Source organism: Lemur catta, chromosome 1 (assembly GCF_020740605.2).
Source record: "Lemur catta isolate mLemCat1 chromosome 1, mLemCat1.pri, whole genome shotgun sequence".
Taxonomy (NCBI): Eukaryota; Metazoa; Chordata; class Mammalia; order Primates; family Lemuridae; genus Lemur; species Lemur catta.
In genome coordinates, this window is record NC_059128.1 from 204952220 (window position 1) to 204972954 (window position 20735).

Consider the following 20735-nt stretch of genomic DNA (forward strand, 5'->3'; position numbering starts at 1 on the left):
GCTTCCCCACACAGATCAGATAGGACATAAATTGGTTGTTTGTACGAAGAGAATGAATATTACATAAGGAAGTGAGAGTAACACATAGATTTATCACCTTATTTACATTTCTGTCTTCTAGTCTTTACATTTTTGTAGGCAAAGGGGTTATCAGAAACTTCAGTATTTTTGTAAAATAAATTCTGCCTAGTATGGTTGAGTTTCCTTTAGCAAATTCATAGACATATAAAACAACAGATATGAGAAACATAAATAATGGGAAGTTCAGTGGTCACAGGACCAGATATTATGAGATAGTTGTAATTTCTGATATTCTATTTCTATTATTCTAATATGACTCAAGAGTAGAGTAATTTGGGAAATGATATAGATTTTTCAAAAATGCCTTCAAAATTTGGGCTAAGAAAATATCACTGTATGTATATTTATATTTTAAAAAGTAAGTAGCTGAATGCTTAATCATTATTTCCCATTTATTCAATAAACTCCATGTTTGGCAGTGTGGTAGACTCTGGATATATAATGGTGAACAATACAAACATAGTCTCTAATTGTTCAGAATCCATATGTTCCCTGAAAAATCTATTAAATCACCAATAGAGTAGTATACACTTTTTAAAAAATTTTTAATCTTTCTTTTATAATTTTTGGGCCATGCTAATCTTTTCTGTATCATTCCAATTTTAGTATATGTGCTGCCAAAGGGAGCACTGTATGTGGTTTTTGTATATCACTTTGTATAGAAATATGTTTTGTTCAGGGATATAATGTATGTACAGCAATCTAAGATATATGACAAAGTTATATAAGCAGTATATAAAATACATGTAGTATTTAAAAGGGTGTGGATTTGTGTGTGTCAAAGAGAATACACATGTACAGCTAACAGTTTGTTGTGGCCATATTAAGCCATCTTTGCATTTTTAGGATAATTCCTGGTTGTAAATCATAAAATACACTTAACATACTATTGAATTATATTTGCTCCCATATTATTTAGAGTTGCTGTTTTATTTGAATTCTGAATTCTTAAAGTTTGTTTGCAGCAATACAATAAGACATGAATTAGAAGAGGAATACTGAAAAAGAAGCTGCAAAATTCTCACCCTGGGTGTAATATAATTGAACTAGGAAAACCAAGAGTCAAATGAGAAATTATTAGAATGAATAAGAATATAGAGTAACTAGATGAAGGACAGATATTTAAAAATCAAAAGTTCTTTTTTATGATAGCAGTAATTATTTAGAAAATATAATAGAAAAATCATTTATAACAGTAATAGGAAATATGAAATTATATATGAACCCATATGAAGAAATCTAAAAAACTCTATGGGGATATATAGGGGAGAGGATGATCACATTATTATCATGTTCCTGAATGGGAAATCCAACTATTACAAATATCAGCTTTTCTCATTAATTTGCAGGTTTAGCATAATTCTCTTTTTAAGAAATGTGTTTGAGAAATTAACAAGATAATTCTTAATTTTGTCTGAGAGACTATAAATAGGTAAAAGTGAAATAACTTTTAAGTGAAAACCCAAGAACAATGATGGAGAGCTAACCTTATAGATATCAGATATCAAAACATACTATGAAGAGTAAATAAAAGAGTTGGATACTGGCATAAGCATTGATAGTAAGTTGGTAAAAGGGAATAGAAATACCAGAAACAGACACACTAAATATGATAAAGGAGCTATCAGAAATTGGGAAAAAAAGGGAGGCTTAATAAATGTTTTTGAGCGTGTTAAATACTCAGGAAACCAGTCTTTTGAATTTTTATCTCAACTTTTAAAATCCAGGTAAATTGAAGAGTTAAATGAAAAAGAGTATCCTTATGCTAGTCTCATTTTTAAAAGATATTTATCTGAATGGGGAAATACCTTCCAAACTCTGAAGAATTAGAAGTACTCATAAGGGGAAAAAAGTTCATTACATTTGACTCTTAAATAAAACATTGACATTTATTCTATCTCCTTCTCCCATCTCCTCTTCCCCATGCCCTTACAAATGAACAGATTAAGAGATGTGCAAACCAGGATTAGAATTCTGCAAAAGTTCAACAGACAAATGTTTGTCTTTAAATTTTCAGTACAAATACTTTTAAAAAGCACAAAGACCAGTGTAGATGAGTGAGCAAAGAACTTGGTAAGTTGGGCTCATTTACTGAAGAGGAAATATAGGTAAAAACATATGGGACATGTATTTCCCTGAAAGGTAATTGAAGAAGTGAAATTTTAAGATGCAGTGATAATTTTACTTTTTGAGTTAGCAAAAGTATTTTTTAATGGTGTTCTTGCTGGTTAAGGTGCCATGAAATGTGCTTATTCATTTACTTCTATTGGCAGTCTAAATTGAATCAACCCTTTTGGAAAGGAAGTGGGCAGTTTTTATGCCTTTAAAATTAACTTAACTTTTGACCCTATAATTCTGTTTGCAGCATTATGTATAATTTACAACAGTTTAAGTATTCAGCAAACTGTTACATCTCTCATGGAAATAGGTAGTCAAAAGAAAATGTGTTTATGAAGAATTTACAATAATTTGAGAAAATGTTTTTGTAGTGAAAAAAGCAAGATACAAAATTATGTATACTGTATGAGTACTGCTACAGAAAACAAACAAACCAAAAAATATGCATAGAAATAAAAGCTGTAAGAGACTACATCAAAGTGGCTACTAACGGTTGTCTTAGGTGCATTTTTCTGTTTTGTTTTCCTCCTTCATCTATGCACCATTGTACTTACAGAGCACAGTCCCAGGCCCGTACTAGATAGTGAGTGCTTAAGTGAATGAATTTCTATTTAAAAAATGGGTTACTTTTACATTGAAAGAAACATGAATACAATCCCCATCTAAGTTAAGAAAAGGAGAAGTGTGGGAAGCACTCTAGAAAGAAAACTGATTACTAATACCTTAAACACTTAGATTTTGTTTTAGAATGTTTCCACATCTCTATTTTATGTGATCCTTTTCTGTTCTAATTTAATAACATCATTAATTGCCTAAGTTAGATATTTCTGCTAACCTTGACTCTGCCCTTTCTGACCTGCCAAATCCAACTGATCACCAAATCTTGAGTATTCTTTTTTAGAAATGTCCCTTAATTTTATTCCCATCTTTTCTCATAATCACTGCCTTAGTTTAGTCCTTTCCTGTATTACTGAAGTATCCCAACCTGTCGTGCTACTTTTCCACTCTCCTCCTCTTTTACTTTCTGCTTTTACTACTGCCAAAATGATCAGACATGTAGATAACTAAAAGACTTTTATGTATGTGCTATAATAAATAGGTTGCATGGAAGAGAGAAGGAGAGAGATTGACAGTGCTTCCTCATTGCTGTTAAAATGATCACCTTAAAAAAAAATGATCACCCTAAAATACAAAATTGATCTGCTTAAAGCTTAGTAATTCCTATGACCTGTATTGGAGCTTCTCAAACTTGGGGTGCATAAGAATCCCCTGGGAGGCCTGGGCTCAGTGACTCGTGTCTATAATCCCAGCACTTTGAGAAGCTAAAGTGGAAGGATTGCTTGAAGCCAGCCTAGGCAATATAACAAGACCCCATCTTTACAAAAAAAAGTCATGTAGGGAACTTGTTAAAATGCAGATTACCCAGACCCTAGAAATTCTGATTCAGTGGCTCCACAATCCTGGGAACCTGAATTTTATTATAATAAGCTTCCCTCTCATGATCCTTATGCATGTGATCCTAGGACAAGATGTTGAGGAACACTGACTTGGGGATAAAGTGCAATCTCATTAATTTACTATAATTTTCCTCACAAGTTGACATCAACCCACTTTTCTGTACTCATTTTCTATACTTTCCCTCATGGAACACCTTACAACCTAGCCATTCTGAACTGTCTTACACTTACCTAGGCCTTTGTGGACTCCTGTGCTTGTGCTTATGCTATTCCTGCAGTTTAGAGGCCCTTTTGCTATGGCTGCTCCTACTCAGTAACTTGTTGACCTGGCATGCTATCTTCAGTTTATGCATAATCTGTGTAAAGTATTCCTGGACTCACTCTTCTAGGCAGAGTCGATCTTTCCCTCCTATGTATTTCCATAGCCTGTATTTTGTAACACACACACACTAAATTATACTTATTTACATACCTTCCTCACTAGACTATGAGCCTCCTGAGGTCAGGGATGCCATTTTATTTATCTTATACCTCTAGCATAACGCTAGCACATAATAATTGCATAGTAAATGTTTATCAAATGATTGATAATCCAATAAAGAAGACAGGAAAGGAGTGATTAGTCCTGTTTTTCAGTGAGGAAAATGAAGTCTTGAGAAATAAATACTTGCTAACAGTTACCCAGCTTGTAAGTATAGACATGGAACTCACGTTCAGAATATCTGGCTGCTTTTCTGGTTTTGGTCTTTACAGGAAAGGTAGACTATCACTGTAAAATTACCCCCTCCCTTTTCTAAGCATTTTTTTTTTCAGCTCCAATATTAGTTGACCTTTTCATATGTGGGGAGAAGGTGTTTTAATAAATTTTTATCATATTCACAATATAAAATAATGCCTATTCCTCCAGGGCAAGAATGAATTGCTGGGTATTCATGCTGTTTGTCCCACTTTCACATCTAACTCCCTATATTCTGCTTTGTGAGGCTTATTTGTATCCCTTGCAGAAAACATAGTACCTAATGGGATGTCCACAAATATTTGTTTAATTGAGCTGATATTTATGTAGGAAACATTTTGTTTTGCAACAATTAAGGCAAAAAAGATGTCTGAGTATTCAAGTGTGTTTCTATTGTAGTTTTGAAAGCTCAGTTTCCAAAGTTAGTGTGTTTAGCCTTGCTGTAGACTTCAGTCTTAAGGTGTTGATAGAAATCAACGACCAGCTGCAAAATTCAGATCCAGTATGCCATAGCATAAGTGTAGCCATGGTTTAAACCAAACGTTAGCAATGAAATATTTAGTAGCAACTGTTCTTTTAAAAGAAACATTTTAGATAATTAGAGTCATCTTGTAATATCCTTATACCCAGCTGTCAGCTTTTTACTTTTTCTGCCAATATTTCTGAAACTGAAACTAAGAAAATGAAAATTAGGGTACCACACTTTGAAATACACTAAACACTTGAAAAACTGTTACATTTTATAAGATTTCCAAATGGAGTTTCTCAATGGCTCAAAAGATTTTCATAAAAAGCAAATACCTGTAATAACTCTCCCCAATATTAAGTTGAAATTCAAGTGTAATATTTGAGAAGTGGAAGAATTGCCTCTGTTCATAGCTATTGGACTTGAAGATTATTAAAGCAAATTTGAGCATTCTAATTCTTTTTTTTTTCTTTTTCAGGTGGGGGTCTCACATGGTGCCCAGGCTGCTCTCAAACTTCTGGGCTCAAGTGATCCTCCCACCTCAGCATGTGCCTAGCTTCTAATTGCATTTTAAAATTTCTGCTACTGTTTCTTAATTTTGTTACCATGTTTAATCAGCATTTCACTGTCCTTCCATTCTCCCTTTCTGTAGCTTTTAATATTATTGTTCCAGTTTTAAGATACTTAAGTCACCATTTTCTGTCATATCAACTTTCGGTAATATTTCTGATTCCTCACTATGTTAGACCATGATAATATTATAGTATTACCCATTCTTCCTTTTAAGTCTTTTCCTACCCTTCCACAAAACATTATATACAGTTACTTTTTATGTTGACAAGTAATGATAACATTTATGTTCTCTTCTATAACCAAACTTAAATCCTGTTATATTTTGACTATAGGTAGATTTTAATACTTCAGACTAATAGTATTATAGTAATATGACTGTGTAAAAATGTTTAACTTTACAGTCAAGTAGAGTGCTGAGGTTAGATTTCTTTCCGAATCTATGTTCAACACTGTGAACTACACAATGAGTATTCCTATTAGCATTCATGTCACATGGTTTTTCTTTTCATATACTCCACATACTCAATTGTGTTGTTTTGCTTCATTTTAAATATGATTTTATTATACATTTTTTGTTTTTCCCTAAAGTTTCCAATTACCTTCCTTTTTTCCTATTGAAAAAATAGATAATACACATTCTTCAACATGTTGCCTGAGTACTCAATTCTTTTATCTGTTGCTTAGCACCTGTCATATTCTTTTCCCTAAACACTTTTTACTTTGGCCACACAGTTCATCTTCTAGTTTGGGCTTATTACTTTCTATGATTAATGTAAAACTTTGTCCCAGGATTGCTTTTTCTTAATTATTTACTTATGTTATTTGGCCACTAGGTCAGTTCCACAATTTTTCCTCCTTTTTGACCTGTCCCTTTGATTGGGTGAAGTAATTACTCAATTAAATATCTTAGAATTGGTTCACGGGAATTAAAACTTTGAGAACCTAATTGTCTGGAAATACCTTTATTTTTTCTTTACACATAGTGTATTGGCTATAGAATTCCTGGTCAAAAATTTTCCAACAGGCTTTAATTGCTGCACCGTTTTTTACTTCTGTTATTATTATTGAGAACAGCGTTGTCAGGTAATTGTTCCTTTGCAAATTATCTGTTTTCTTCCCTCTGAAAGCTTTTAGGCTCTTACCGTTTATTGTTTAGTATAGTTTTTTTTCATTACATTTATTCTTCTCAGTGGTCCCTTTTAATCTGAACATGTAAGTCTTTCCAGCTCACAAATGATTTTCTTTTATTTTTTTTTTTAGTTTTTTACTTCCATTTTTCTCTTATTTCAGAACTTCTGGAATAACGAAGTATTGGTTGTTGGACCTCTCTGATTTGTTATATGCCTTTTTCCTCCTTGTTTTCATTATGTGTATATTTTGGCTCTGCGTTCTAGCAGTTATTTTTAATTTTGCAAACCTAATAGGTGAAATGTTATATCATTAAATTTCATTTTTATTATGGGCAAAGATAAGCACTTCTATTGGCCATTTGCCTTACTTTCTCTATGAGCTCTTGATATCTTTTGCCCATTTTTTGTTAAGTTTCTTTTTATATAGTAGATATTTCTCCCTTTTTCGGTTATGTGAACAACATAGTTTTTACTGGTTTATCTTTTGCCTTTGCCTATGGGATTTTCCCTCGACATACAGGAATTTTTGTTTGTTATGTAGTTGCATTTATCAATCTTTTTTTAAAATTTCACTTATGAAAAACTTCCTCATACATATGAAAAAGAATTATTTCATGTTTTCTTATAGTACTTTTATTATTTTATTTTTACATTGTGTTTGTTATTCTAAGTAGGATTTATCTTAATATAAGGTATAAATTAAAAACCCACCCTTATTTTTTTTTCCAGTCCCAAATGGTCTTTTCCCTATTGATTTGAAATGATACCTTTATCATATAATATATTCTGTGTCTGTTTTTGAATTTTTTATTGTATTGATCTGACTCTTCATGAGCTATGTCTTACCATTGTAAGTGTTATAGTTTTGTAATTTTTTTCTAAAGAAGAGAGACATTTATTCTTTGAGATATTTATTTACTCTCCCATGTCAACAGTCATGGATTATTATGTTATAATTATGAGTGGCTAAGTCTTATATCTCCTTAGGTAAATAACACTATTGAGTGTTATGGCATCCTATAGAGAACTTCAGTCTTTGGTCATAATATTAAGAGCTTTTGGTTTCACAGCCCTGTGAGCCCTCTTTGAAGTGAACTATTATAATATGTTTTAATATCTGGTAGGGCTAGACCCTTCTTTCCCCCTGCTTTCTCCTCTTTCCTAATTTTTCTGATTTCCTGCAATTTTTTAACATTAGAGTCAGCAGTCTGCACAAACATACACACAAATCCTATTGGTATTTTATTGGGATTTCATCAAATGTATGGATTATCTGAGGGAGAATGTCTTTATGAATTGATGTATTCCTATCCAAGAACATGGTACCGTTTTTCCATTTCTTCAATATTATGTGTTAGGAGCATTTTAAAAGTTTTCTTCATTTTATCTTAAAGCAGTAAAAAATTCAACATTTTTTTCTTCCATGTGGCTAGTCAGTTCTACCAAGACCATCTATTAAATGATCTCTCTTATTACCCCAATTAGAGTTTCTGGAGTTTTTCCCTGTATAGAACTACAGCATCTACTTAGATTTATTTCTGAACTCAGTTTTGTTCCCTGGATCTGAATGGGCCCATATTCCATTTTTTTAACTGAGGCTTCAATATTTATTAAACTTAGCTTCTTCTCATTACATCTCTTTCAAACATTCAACATATTAAAAACTATTATAAAACTTCTTACACTGTTTTAGAAGCTGACGGATGTTACACACATATAAAAAGAAAACTACAAACCAGTCTCACATAAAATGTTAGTTATCTTCAATAAAATATTCACTAACAGATACGGTGTTTTGTTAAAAACACATGTACACACGAACACACACACACACACACGGCATTCAAGAAATATAAGCATCATTTTAATATTGAAAAATCTATAACAGGCATACTCTTTCCTTCTTTCACACACATACACACAAGACCTTAGTGATATAGGAATAGAAAACTATTCCTTGACATATTAAATAATAGTTGTCCCAAACCAGAAGCTTCAGTCAGCCTTAATAATGAAAGACTCACATTTCTTATTCATATCATGAATAATTCAAGGAACAATCAATAGGTTTTTTTTTTTTTTTACCTTTTTTTGTTTTGGTAATATAATACTAGTACAGTTAGGTAACAGAAAGAGAAAGTATCATAAGAAAGGAAGAGACAAATTATTATTTGCAAATTTTACTTTCTGTATCCATTTCTTTCTCTCCTGACTGCCCACTTACTCCCCAAAGTATAGCCAATGCTAATAATTCTAGGGCATGATGAATTCTGGAGGAAAAAAATGGGAGGGGATATGGGAATATATATTTGTTTATATCTACTTTTTAACCCAGATTTTTAATTTTATTAGCATAGAATTATAACCAACATTTTCTTATTTTAAATATCTTCTGATTTTATGATTATATTCCCCTTTTAAATTTTTGTTTAACTTTCATCAAAGTAAATGAATCTTCAAGTAATGACACTGTTGAGAGGTGGGGTGAGTCCCCTGCTCAGTAAACAAGTGTCAGATACTGGAGTAGCTATATTAACAACAGCCAAAATAGATTGTAAGACAAGGAGTATTGTTAGACATAAAGAGGGACATTTCAAAATTATAAAGGAACATATACAGCAGGAAAATATAAAAATTCTTAACGTATATACACTTAAGAGGCACAAAATACATAAAACAAAACCTGACAATTAAATAGGCAATTCAGCATCTAGAGTTGGAGATTTCAGTACTCTTCTCTCAACAGTTGATAGAATAAGTAGACAGAAAAACAAGATACAGAAGACTCGAATAAGGCAATCAACTCAATCTAATTGACACCTATAGAATACTCTACCCAACAACAGTCAAATACACATTCTTCTTACAGTGCATTTGAAACATTGATCAGGGCGAACAATATCTGACCCACAAAAATAAAATGTGTTAATAAATATGAAAGTATTGAAATTAAGCAGTATGTTAAAGGAATTAAAACTCAACAATGGAAAAAAAATAAGGAAAACTCCCAAATATGTGGAAATTAAACAACACATTTCTAAGTAACCCATAGGTTAAAAAAATTCATTGGGGAAATTAAACAATATTTTGAACTGAATGAAAATGAAAACAGAACATATAGAAATATTTGGTATGTAGCTAAAGCAGTACTAAGACAGAAATGTATAGCTTTAAATGCTTATGTTATGAAAGAAGAAAGATCTAAACTCAATTATCCAAGCTGCTGGCCTTAAGAAGCTAGAAAAGGCCTGGTACAGTGGCTCAGGCCTATAATCCTAGCACCTTGGAAGGCCAGTACTTCGAGACCAGTCTGGGCAACATAGCAAAACCCCATCTGTACAAAAAATTTAAAAATTAGCCAGGCGTGGTAATGCATGCCTGTCATCCCAGCTACTTGGGAACTTGAGCCAGGAAGATCACTTGATCCCAGGAATTTGAGGTTACGGTGAGCTATGAACATGCCATGGTCCTCTAGCCTGGGCCACATAGGAAGACACTGTCTCAATTAAAAAAAAGCAGCAGGCCGGGCGCGGTGGCTCACGCCTGTAATCCTAGCACTCTGGGAGGCCGAGGCGGGCCGATCGTTTGAGCTCAGAAGTTCGAGACCAGCCTGAGCAAGAGCAAGACCCCGTCTCTACTAAAAATAGAAAGAAATTAGCCAAACAACTAAAATATATACAAAAAAAAAAAAAAAAAATTAGCTGGGCATGGTGGTGCATGCCTGTAGTCCAAGCTACTCGGGAGGCTGAGGCAGAAGGATCACCTGAGCCCTGGAGTTTGAGGTTGCTGTGAGCTAGGCTGACGCCACGGCACTCTAGCCCAGGGAACAGAGTGAGACTCTGTCTAAAAAAAACAAAAAAAGCAGCAGCAGCAGCTAGAAAATGAAAAGTAAATTATACCCAAAGTAAGTAGAAGAAAAGAAATAATAAAGATCAGAACAAAAATCAAGGAAACTAAGAGCTGGTGCCTCAAAAAGTTCAATAAAATTGATAAACCTTTAGCTAGAATGATCAAGAAAAAGATGTAAATTAACAATATTAAGAATGAAAGAATGGATATTATTAAAGATACTATAGATACTAAAAAGATAATAAAGGAATATTATGAACAATTTTACAACAACCAGTTTGACAACTTAAATGAAATGGACAAATTCCTTGAAAGATACAAATTACTGAAACTGACTCCGGAAGTAATAGAAAATCTAAATAGATTTATGTAAAGAAATTGAATTAGTAGTTAAAAACCTTCCAACAAAGAAAATCTAGGCCCTGATGACATAGATAGTAATTCTGTCAAATATATGTGTGTGTGTGTGTGTGTATATATATATATATATTTTTTTTTTTTTTTTTTTGAGACAGGGTCTCACTCTGTTGCCCGGACTAGAGTGCCATAGCGTCAACCTAGCTCACAGCAACCTCAAACTCCTGGGCTCAAGCGATCCTCCTGCCTCAGCCTCCTGAGTAGCTGAGACTATAGGCATGCGCCACCATGCCCGGCTAATTTTTTTTTCTATGTATATTTTTAGCTGTCCATATAATTTCTTTCTATTTTTTTAGTAGGGACGGGGTCTCCCTCTTGCTCAGGCTGGTCTCGAACTCCTGACCTCGAGCGATCCTCCCGCCTCGGCCTTCCAGAGTGCTAGGATTACAGGCGTGAGCCACTGCGCCCAGCCTCTGTCGAATATTGAAGGAAGAAAGAAAAAATACAAGTCCTATCCAAATTCTCAGAAAATACAAGAGGAAGAACATCACAATTCATTTTATGAGTCCAATATTACCAGATACCAAAGCTAAAACAAAGGCATCTCAAAACTAGAAGCCAATATTCCTCATAAACATAGACACAAAATCTCTATCAAAATATTGGCATGTTTAATCTAGCAATATTATATAAAAAAGAACAATATAAAACAGGATGATATAGTGAAGTGGGATTTATCCCAGCAACATAAGGCTTGTTTAACTTTGAAAAATAAATTCAATGTAATACACCATACTAATAAGGTAAAATTGAAAAACCATATGATCATTGCAATAGATGCAGGAAAAAATATTTGACAAAATTCAATACAAATTCATAATAAAACTGTTAGCGTGCTGGGAATTGAAGGCAACTTCCTCAACCTGATACGTCTATGAAAAACCAACTAACATACTTTATGGTGAATGATTTTGTGGTTTTCCACTTAAGATCAAGAACAAGGCAATGATGTTTGCTCATACTGCTTTTATTCAACGTTATACTGGAGGTCCTAGTTAGTGCAGTAAGGCAAGAAAAAGAAATTAAAGGACATACAGAATGGAAAAGAGGTAAAACTAAACAGATGGCATGTATATAGAAAGCTCTAAAGGATCTACAAAAAATAAGAAACAAAAAATCTAGAACAAGTGAATTTAGCAAGGCTGTAGGGTAAGAGATAATAAACAAGAATTAATTACATTTCTATATACCAGCAATGAACAATCCAAAAATGAAATTAAAAAGAAAAACCATTCATAATAGCATTGCATAATTAAATACTTATGAATAAATTTAAGAAAAGATATACAAAACCTATACACTGAAAACTACAAAATATTGCTGACAGAAGTTAAAGAAGACCTAAATTAATTGAGAGGTACACCATGTTTGTGAATTGGAAGAATATTGTTAGGATGACAGTTCTCATGAAATTGATCTATAGAATCAATGCAGTCTCAATCAAAATCTTTTTTTTTTCCTTTTTTTATACTTTTTGCTGGCGAGGGTATTTTTTCTCCTCCCCAAAATCCATGTTGAAATCAATCAAAATCTTGTCAATTTTTTTCATAGAAATTGACAGGCTGGTTCTAAAATTTATATAGAAGTACAAAAACATAAAGCCAAAAAAAAAAAAAAAAACCCTACAAAATCTGAGGACCTACAAGTACCTGATTTTTTACTTGCTATAAAGCTACAGTAATCAAAATAGTACAGTATTAGCATAAGGATAGACATAGATGAATGGAAGAGATTTGAAAGTCTAGAAATAGAATAATATAACAGTAATTTATTTTTTCTAATTAATTTCTTTTGGATAGTTGGTACATCCCATATATCTTTTCCCCATGATATTAATGAAATATAACATAATTTTTATTGAACATTTTTGCTTTGTGTATTATGTTATCTTATTTGCTAATAAGAACTCATAGGTTAGATATTATTTATGTGGCAATTGATTTTTAGGAAAGGTACCAAGGTAATTCAATGGAGAAAGAATAGTCTTTTCAAAAAATGATGCTAGAATAACTGGATATCCATATGGAGGAATTTTTTAAAAGATGCTTAATGTTATCTTCACACCAAAGCCAAAAATTTATTCAAAATGGATCCTAGACCTAAACATAACTGCTTACCTAGTAGTTACTTACCTGGTGTAAGATTAGGGATTGACTGCAAAGGGGGAAAACTTTTAGGGATGGGTAATGGAAGTGTTTTAAAACTTTGATGGTAAGTGGTGATTTTCACAACTATATACATTTACCAAGACTCATGGAACTACACTTTATATTGTACCTCAAATAAAGCTGAAACAAATAAATGCATATATGTAGTTTTTTTTTCTTCTCAAGACTTAATTTTATTTTTTTTTTAAATTCAGGATATTATGGGGGTACAAACATTTTGGTTACATGAAATGCATGTGCCTCATTTAAGCCAGGGCTACAAGCATGTCCTTCCACCATACAGTATGCTCCGTTTCCATTAGCTGTGGATTTACCCTCCCCGACCTCCTCTAGCTCCCATCCCCCACCCCACCTGACTGGCACCCAGTGAGTATTACTACCATATGAGCACCTTAGTTAGTGTTGATCAATTAGTACCAGTTTGATGGCGAGTACATGTGGTGCGTGTTTTTCCATCCTTGTGATAACCTCACTTTGAAGGATGAGCTCAGTCTCTATCCAGGATAATATAAGAGGTGCTAGATCATTGTTTTTTGTAGTTGAGTAGTATTCCATGGTATACATATACCACATTTTATTAGTCCATTCAGTATTGATGGGCATTTGGGTTGTTTCCACATCTTTGCAATCGTAAATTGTGCTGCTGTAAACATTCCAGTGCAGATGTCTTTATTATAGAATGTCTGTTTTTCCTTTGGATAGATGCCTAGTAGTGGCATTGCTGGATCAAATGGTATTTCTATTTTTAGCTCTTTGAGATATCTCCAAATTACTTTCCACAGGGGTTGTACTAATTGGCATTTCCACCAGCAGTGTAAGAGTGTTCTAGTCTCTCCACATCCACACCAGTGTTTGATATTTTGGGACTTTTTGATAGAGGCCATTCTCACTAGAGTTAGGTAATATCTCATTGCAGTTTTGATTTGCATTTCCCTAATGATTAGAGATGTTGAGCACTTTTTTATATGTTTGCTGGCCATTTGTCTTCTTTTGAAAAGTTTCTGTTCATGTCCTTAGCCCATTTATTGATGAGGTTGTTTGATTTTTTTCTTGTTGATTTTCTTAAGTTCTGTATAGATTCTTATTATCAACCCTTTATCGGATGTGTAGAAAGCAAATATTTTCTCCCATTCTATAGGTTGTCTATTCACACTAAGGACAGTTTCCCTGGCTGTGCAGAAGCTTTTTAATTTGATCAGGTCCCATTTGTTTATTTTTGTTGCTGCTGTGATTGCTTTGGGGGTCGTCTTCATAAATTCTTTACCTAGGCCGATGTCTAAAAGAGTCTTCCCCACATTTTCTTCCAGAATTCCTAAGGTTTCATGCCTTAGGTTTAAGTCTGTTAATCCCACGTGAGTTGATTTTTGTGAGAGGTGAGTGGTGGGGATCCAGTTTCAATCTTCTGCATGTGGATATTCAGTTTTCCTAGCACCACTTATTGAATAGAGATTCTTTTCCCCAATGTATACTTTTGTCTGCTTTGTTGAAGATTAGATGACAATATGAGGATGGTTTTGTATCTGGGATCTCTGTCCTATTCCAAAGGTCTATATCTTTGTTCTTGTGCCAGTACCATGCTGTTTTGGTTACTATACCCTTGTAGTAAAGATTGAACTCTGGCAGACTGATGCCTCCCAATTTGTTCTTTTTGCTTAAGATTGCTTTGGCTATGTGAGGTCTTCTCTGGTTCCAGACGAACCGTAGAATTATTTTTCTAAATCTATAAAGAATGATGGTGGAATTTTGATAGGGATTGCATTAATTCTGTAGATCACTTTAGGTAGAATGGACATTTTAACAATATTGATTCTACCAATCCATGAGCATGGTAGGGATTCCATCTGTGCACATCATCCACAATTTCTTTTCTCAGTGTTTCATAGTTCTCCCTATAAATATCTCTCACTTCCTTCATTAAATATATTCCTCATATATGTAGTTTTAAATTAAGGTGGAAGGGTTAATAAAAACAGCCAGCTGTTCATTACCATACCTTTCTCCCACCACCTTCCCCCAACTTGTCTTGTCCCATGTCAAGTCAAGTTTCAGGAAACTCACTTTCAAGTATTTTAACTTCTTCTTCTGGTACTTACCACCTTATAATGATGTGCTGTATTGCTCTTTCTTGTTTCCCCAATATTTGACATTATCTACTAAGTTTCTCTTATAATGTTAACTCTCTTGGACCTTCCTTTGCCATATTCTCATCATCCTGATATATTAACTCATTACTGGTTAAATGTACATTTAGTGTGTTCATTTTTCAGTGACCATATAGTGATGAAGGAAATACTGCATGAGGTTGTTTTTTCTGTTAAAACTTTGTTGTTTTTTAATTAAATAATCGCCTCATCTTAAAAATTTGATTAGTTACCATTGCATCTGAATTAGTCTTCCCACAGGCTTTAATCCATCTTTGTAATAACTCTCACCTATGATAATTGGTTATTTTCCTACAGTAGTCTTCTTAGGGCCTTCAGTCTTTCTGATGTAATCTTGATTGCTCTCTAGGTCTGTTTCACAGCTGTTGTCTTAAGACTTCCCTTTGCTCTCATCCTGGAAATTCCCTACACCTGCTTCCTATGTTGAAGCCTTGATCCCTATGTTCCATACCTTCATGTTTTACTCACTTATTTTGCAGGAGCATATCTTCTAGTGGCTTCTTAAAGAGAGATAACTGGAAGGTAAATTTCTTGATATTTTACATACCTGAATATGTCCTATTCTACACCTACAATTATCTGATATTTTAAGTGAGTGTAGAATTTTAGGTTGAAAACCATTTTTACTCAGAATCTTTAAATATTGCTCTAGTATCTTCTGGCTTTCAGTTTTGCTGTTTAATGGTCCAGTGCCATTCTGGTTTCTTATCTTTTACTTCTGTATTTTTTTCTCTCTCTCTGGATGGAAGTGATTATTATCTTCATTTCTGGTGTTCTGAAATTTTATAGTGTTATACCTTGGTGTGCACCTTTTTTTATTTATTGTGCTATGTACTTGGTAGGTCCTTGCTTTCTGAAGACTTAATATTCTTTGATTCTTAGAAGTTTTATTGCCTACTTTTTTGATACTTCCTTCTCTTCCATTTTCATTTTTTTCTCTGGAACTCCTACTAATCAGATATTAGACTTCCTGGATAGCTTTTCTAATTTTTTACCTTTCCTTTCTATTATTTATCTTTTTCTTTTTATTCTGCTTTCTGGAAAATTGCGTTGACTTTAATGTCAAACTTTTATTGATTTTATTTCTTCAGCTCTTACTCTCTGTTCGTTATTGGTTCTTTTTCTTAAGGATGCAATATTTTCTCCTATCTTAGAGTATTTTAATTACAGTTTCTTTGACATTTTCCTCTGTCCCATCATTCTCTCTGTTTCTCAGCACTTCTGTTTTGTTTTGGTTTCAGTCTTTAATATTGGAAACTTTCCTTAAATGTATGAAGATCCTTGATTGTCATTCATATCTAAATGCTGATTGAGTGCTCGCTTCAGCAGCACGTATACTAAAATTGAAACGACACAGAGAAGATTAGCATGGCCCCTGCGCAAGGATGACACGCAAATTCGTGAAGCGTTCCATATTTGTTAAATAAATAAATAAATAAATAAATAAATGCTGATTGAAAGCTCTGGATTTGAAGTCAGAGCTCTTGTCTGTTGGCGAAATCCCTATTTCACGGTCCTTCTCTAGGTTAGTCAGTTTTGGATCCTTTTCTGGAGAAAATCTACAGTCACCTCTGTGGGGCTGCTTATATTTTAGAGCTAAACTGAAGAAAGGGGATTTGGATCTCATTAGATTTTCACATAGTCTGGTTTTACTCACAACTTTACCCATGTCTACTTCTGTGTCTGTTGACTTCCAGAGCCTCTTGCATTTAGTATTTCCAGAAACTATGCCTTCTGATTTCTGCAGGATTCAGAAATGGTTGATTATAGTAAGTCCAGGTGGAGACCTGGAATTCTAATAGTTCCAGGAATCTCCTAGTCCTGAGCCTTTTGGAGTTTCATGACAATGGGCTTGCTTCTTATTTTAGGCACTTTAATATTCTTCACCTCTGCTTAGTCATCTTTTATTCTTTTTTTCCCATGCCTTTATATATTACGGTTTAGTGTTACAGTTTTCCACCCTCATTGAAGAAGGTGTTTTTCTTCTTCTCATTCTCCTTATTTAGGAATGATTAGTAGCACAAAGGTCTCTACTCTGATATTTTGAAATCAAAAGTCTGTTTTCCCCCTTTTTATAAACACACTGTTCTGCAACTCCTCCCCTGCTAACTTACTATATCTTGGAATTCTCTTCATATCAATATGTATACATCTATATCACTCATACAAATAGCTATGTATTAATAGTATTCCATAAAATGCTTTATTATAATTTATGTGATCATTCCCCTACTGATGAATATTTTGCTTGTTTCTGGTTTTTGCTTTCATGAATATTGCTGCAATGAATATTCTTTAGCCTATTTTTTGGTGAATTTTTACAAATATGCGCATATAATAAATTCCCAGTAGTAGGATTGCCTAGTCTAAAATATGTGCATTTAAATTTTGAATCACACTGTCAGATTGTCTCCCAGAAAGTTGACATTCCCACCAACAATATGAGAGAACTATCTTTGCAATCAGTGGGTTTCATGAAACAAGTTTTTTTCAATCTCATAGGTAAAAAATTGGAATGTATCACTGCTTTTATTTACATTTTTACATTATTTTCTTAGGTTTATTGGCTACTTAAGTTTCTTTTGCTGCAAACTGTGTATTTGTAACCTTATTTAATTCTTATTGACTTGTCTGAACTATTTGTAAATTACATTAGCCCTTTGTCATATGTGTTGCAAATGCCTTCCCAGTTTGCCAGTGGTCTTTCAATTTGACTTACGTACATTTGTTAAACCAGAATCTTTGACTTTTATTTAATGAAATGTATCAATATTTTTCTGTGTGGCTTCTTGGTATTAATATATAAAGGATATAGTTTTCCTTCATATGAACGGTAACCAATCATAAAAATACTATGGGCCAAGCATGGTGAGTGGTTCATGTCTATAATCCCAGCACTTTGGGAGGCAGAGGTGGGAGGATTGCTTGAGGTCAGCCTGGGGCAACATAGGGAGACCTTGTCTCTACAAAATTTTTTTTTAAATGAGCTGGGCATGGTGGTGTGCACCTTAAATTCCAACTACTGGGAAGGCTGAGGCAGGAGGATCACTTGAGTCCAGGAATTCAAGGTTACAGTGAGCTATTATTAGGCCACTGTACTCCAACCTGGATGACAAAGCGAAACCCTGTCTCTAAAAAAAAAAATAAAATGTAATGGAAGAGAAAACCCACTCACAAAATTAACAAAAAGATCACTTAATCTAGAAAGAAACTTAAGCCCATAGCAGAACATACATAAATCTTTTAAAACTGATACTAAGAAGGCAAAGATTTCTTTGTCAGTATACAAAAAGCACTAATCATGAAAGAAAATTTGATAAATAGGACTTAATCAAAATTAGTAATTTTTGCTTATCAAAAGACAGCATTAAGAAAATGAATAGACATGGCACAGAATGGGGGGAAAATTGTCAGAACTTCTAAGTGATAAAGAACTTGTATCCAGAATATATAAAGAACCTCTGAAATCAACATTTTAAAAAATGAACTACCTAATATAAAAATGGGCAAAAGACTCAAGCAGACATTTCACAGAAGATATACAAATGGTCAATAAGTACATAAAAAGGTTTTGTACACCATTAATTATCAGTAAATGCATATTAAAGATACCCACTGGATACCCCATATTAGAGATACCCACTAGACTAGCTAAAGTAAAGACTGAGTCCACTAAATATTTATGAGGATGTAGAGCAACTGGAGCTCTCATTTATTGCTGGTAACAGACAACTACTTTGGAACTATTTCTTATAAAATTAAACATAGTATTTACCTTATGTGCTGGGAGGTCCCCAAGACCCCTCCCCCAAGGTTTGATGGTTTGCGCAGGACCCAGCATGTCATCATACTCATGGCTCTATGACTTAATTACAGCAAAGGGAAAGGTGAATGGGGCAAAATCCAGGGGAGACCAGGTACAAGCTTCCAAGAGTTCTCTTCCCTGGAGTCACATAAGACACTCTTAATTCCCGTTACAAGGAATTGTGACAACATCTGTGAAATGTTACCAACCAGGGAAGCTTGTTAGAGATTCAGTGCCCAGAGTTTTTACTGGGGGCTGATCATACCCTCTGTTCAGCAGAAACCTAAATTCCAGATTCCCAGAAGGAAAGCAAGTATTCACCATAAACCATATTGTTGTCATAAACAGTTTAGGCACAGTGAGCCATTCTTATCAGATAGGGTGGTGGGAATCCTCCCAAAATCCACGATCCAAGTTTCCAGACACTAACCAAGGGCCAGCCTTGTAAACAGGCCTTTTTAAGGATAAGCATCATAATATTAACTCTTTTCTGCACATTTTTACAACCCAGCATTTCACTCTCTAAGTATTTACCAAGAGAAATGAAAGTATAATATATGTCCACCAAAAAAATTGATATAAGAATTTTCATAGCCAAAGCTTGAAACATCCCATATATTCATCTGGAGAATGTATAAGCAAGTTATAGTATATTTTGGAATACTACTTAGTGATTAAAAAGAGCTAACTACTGATACATTAAAAACATGGGTGAATCTCAAAAACAATTATGTTAAGCAAAAAATCCCAAACACAAGAGTGTACACTGTGATTCAACTTATATGAAGTTAAGAATCAACAAAACTGATGTATAATTTCAGAAACCAAAATGTGATTGCCTGGGGGTAGAGAGAGAAATTAATTGGAAAAGAACATGACAGAATATTCTAGGATAATAGAAATGTTATATATCTTGTTTTGTGTGGTAGTTACATGGATGTAAAAAGTTGTCAAAAGTCATCAGACTTAATGCTTAATACAGTTCATTGTTAATTATACTTTGATTAAAAATAACTACTGAGGAACACTGCAAAATAGGTGGAAATACATACTTGAATAAAAAAATACTTTGTAAAAATGTCAGTTTTCCCTAAATTAGTATAAATCAAAGTATTCTCAATCAAAATACCAACAAGTTTTGCCTTGATCTTTGTTTTTGAACTTAATAAAATATTCTCAAGTTCACCTGGAATTATAAACCAAGTTTAATGAGACTGTGAAGGGAATTTAGAGAATTTGGGCTGAATATAAAGGATGAGTATGACCGAATTGGCAACAAATGGAAATAGAGGTAAAAGAAATGTCATGGACACTATTTACAAAGGCAAAGAAAACTGTAAAGGGAAAAGATTGATCCAGTAATATTAGAGCTTGAAATGTTGGGAAAAAAAGAGTAAGAACAGTGCATAGTTACGGTGAAGCTTTGAGGCTGAGGTGTTTTCTAAGATACTAGGGATTCACCATATTGTTTTAATTGTGTAATGGTATAATTAGATATGTGTTTTAAGTAGCCAGTTCTAGTGATGCTGTGGATAATGAGATGAGGAGGGAAGAAATTGAATACTGTGTACTTTCAGGGCTTTTTGCTATAGTTCATACTGCCCACTTAACTTACTATACCCTTCTCATTCTGTACCTGTCAAATCCTTTTTATTCATTATGTGCCTATCCCTTAAACAAGTACACACACACACACACACACACACATTCTCATATAATAACTGCATTCTGTTTTGTAGATTGTAAGGTTAATAAAAGCTGTAACTGTCCTTT

General features: G+C 33.6%; 1 protein-coding gene, 2 non-coding genes and 1 pseudogene across 3 annotated transcripts in view; 2 read left to right on the forward strand and 2 right to left on the reverse strand.

Moving 5' to 3' along the window:
• Positions 1-618: 618 nt before the first annotated feature.
• LOC123631212 lies at positions 619-711 on the reverse strand (annotated as a pseudogene).
• Positions 712-7532: 6821 nt separating this feature from the next.
• Positions 7533-7658, reverse strand: LOC123630868. The gene has a single exon (XR_006732809.1). It is a non-coding gene; the product is annotated as a small nucleolar RNA SNORA25 (small nucleolar RNA).
• A 7991-nt stretch (positions 7659-15649) lies between these two features.
• Positions 15650-20735, forward strand: part of PIK3CA (phosphatidylinositol-4,5-bisphosphate 3-kinase catalytic subunit alpha) — a 58427-nt gene continuing 53341 nt past the window's right edge. Inside the window, exon 1 of the mRNA XM_045539711.1 lies at positions 15650-15679. The gene's annotated coding sequence lies outside the window, so the exon portion shown is untranslated. The remainder of the gene's footprint in view (positions 15680-20735) is intronic.
• LOC123631074 lies at positions 16471-16577 on the forward strand. The gene has a single exon (XR_006732951.1). It is a non-coding gene; the product is annotated as a U6 spliceosomal RNA (small nuclear RNA).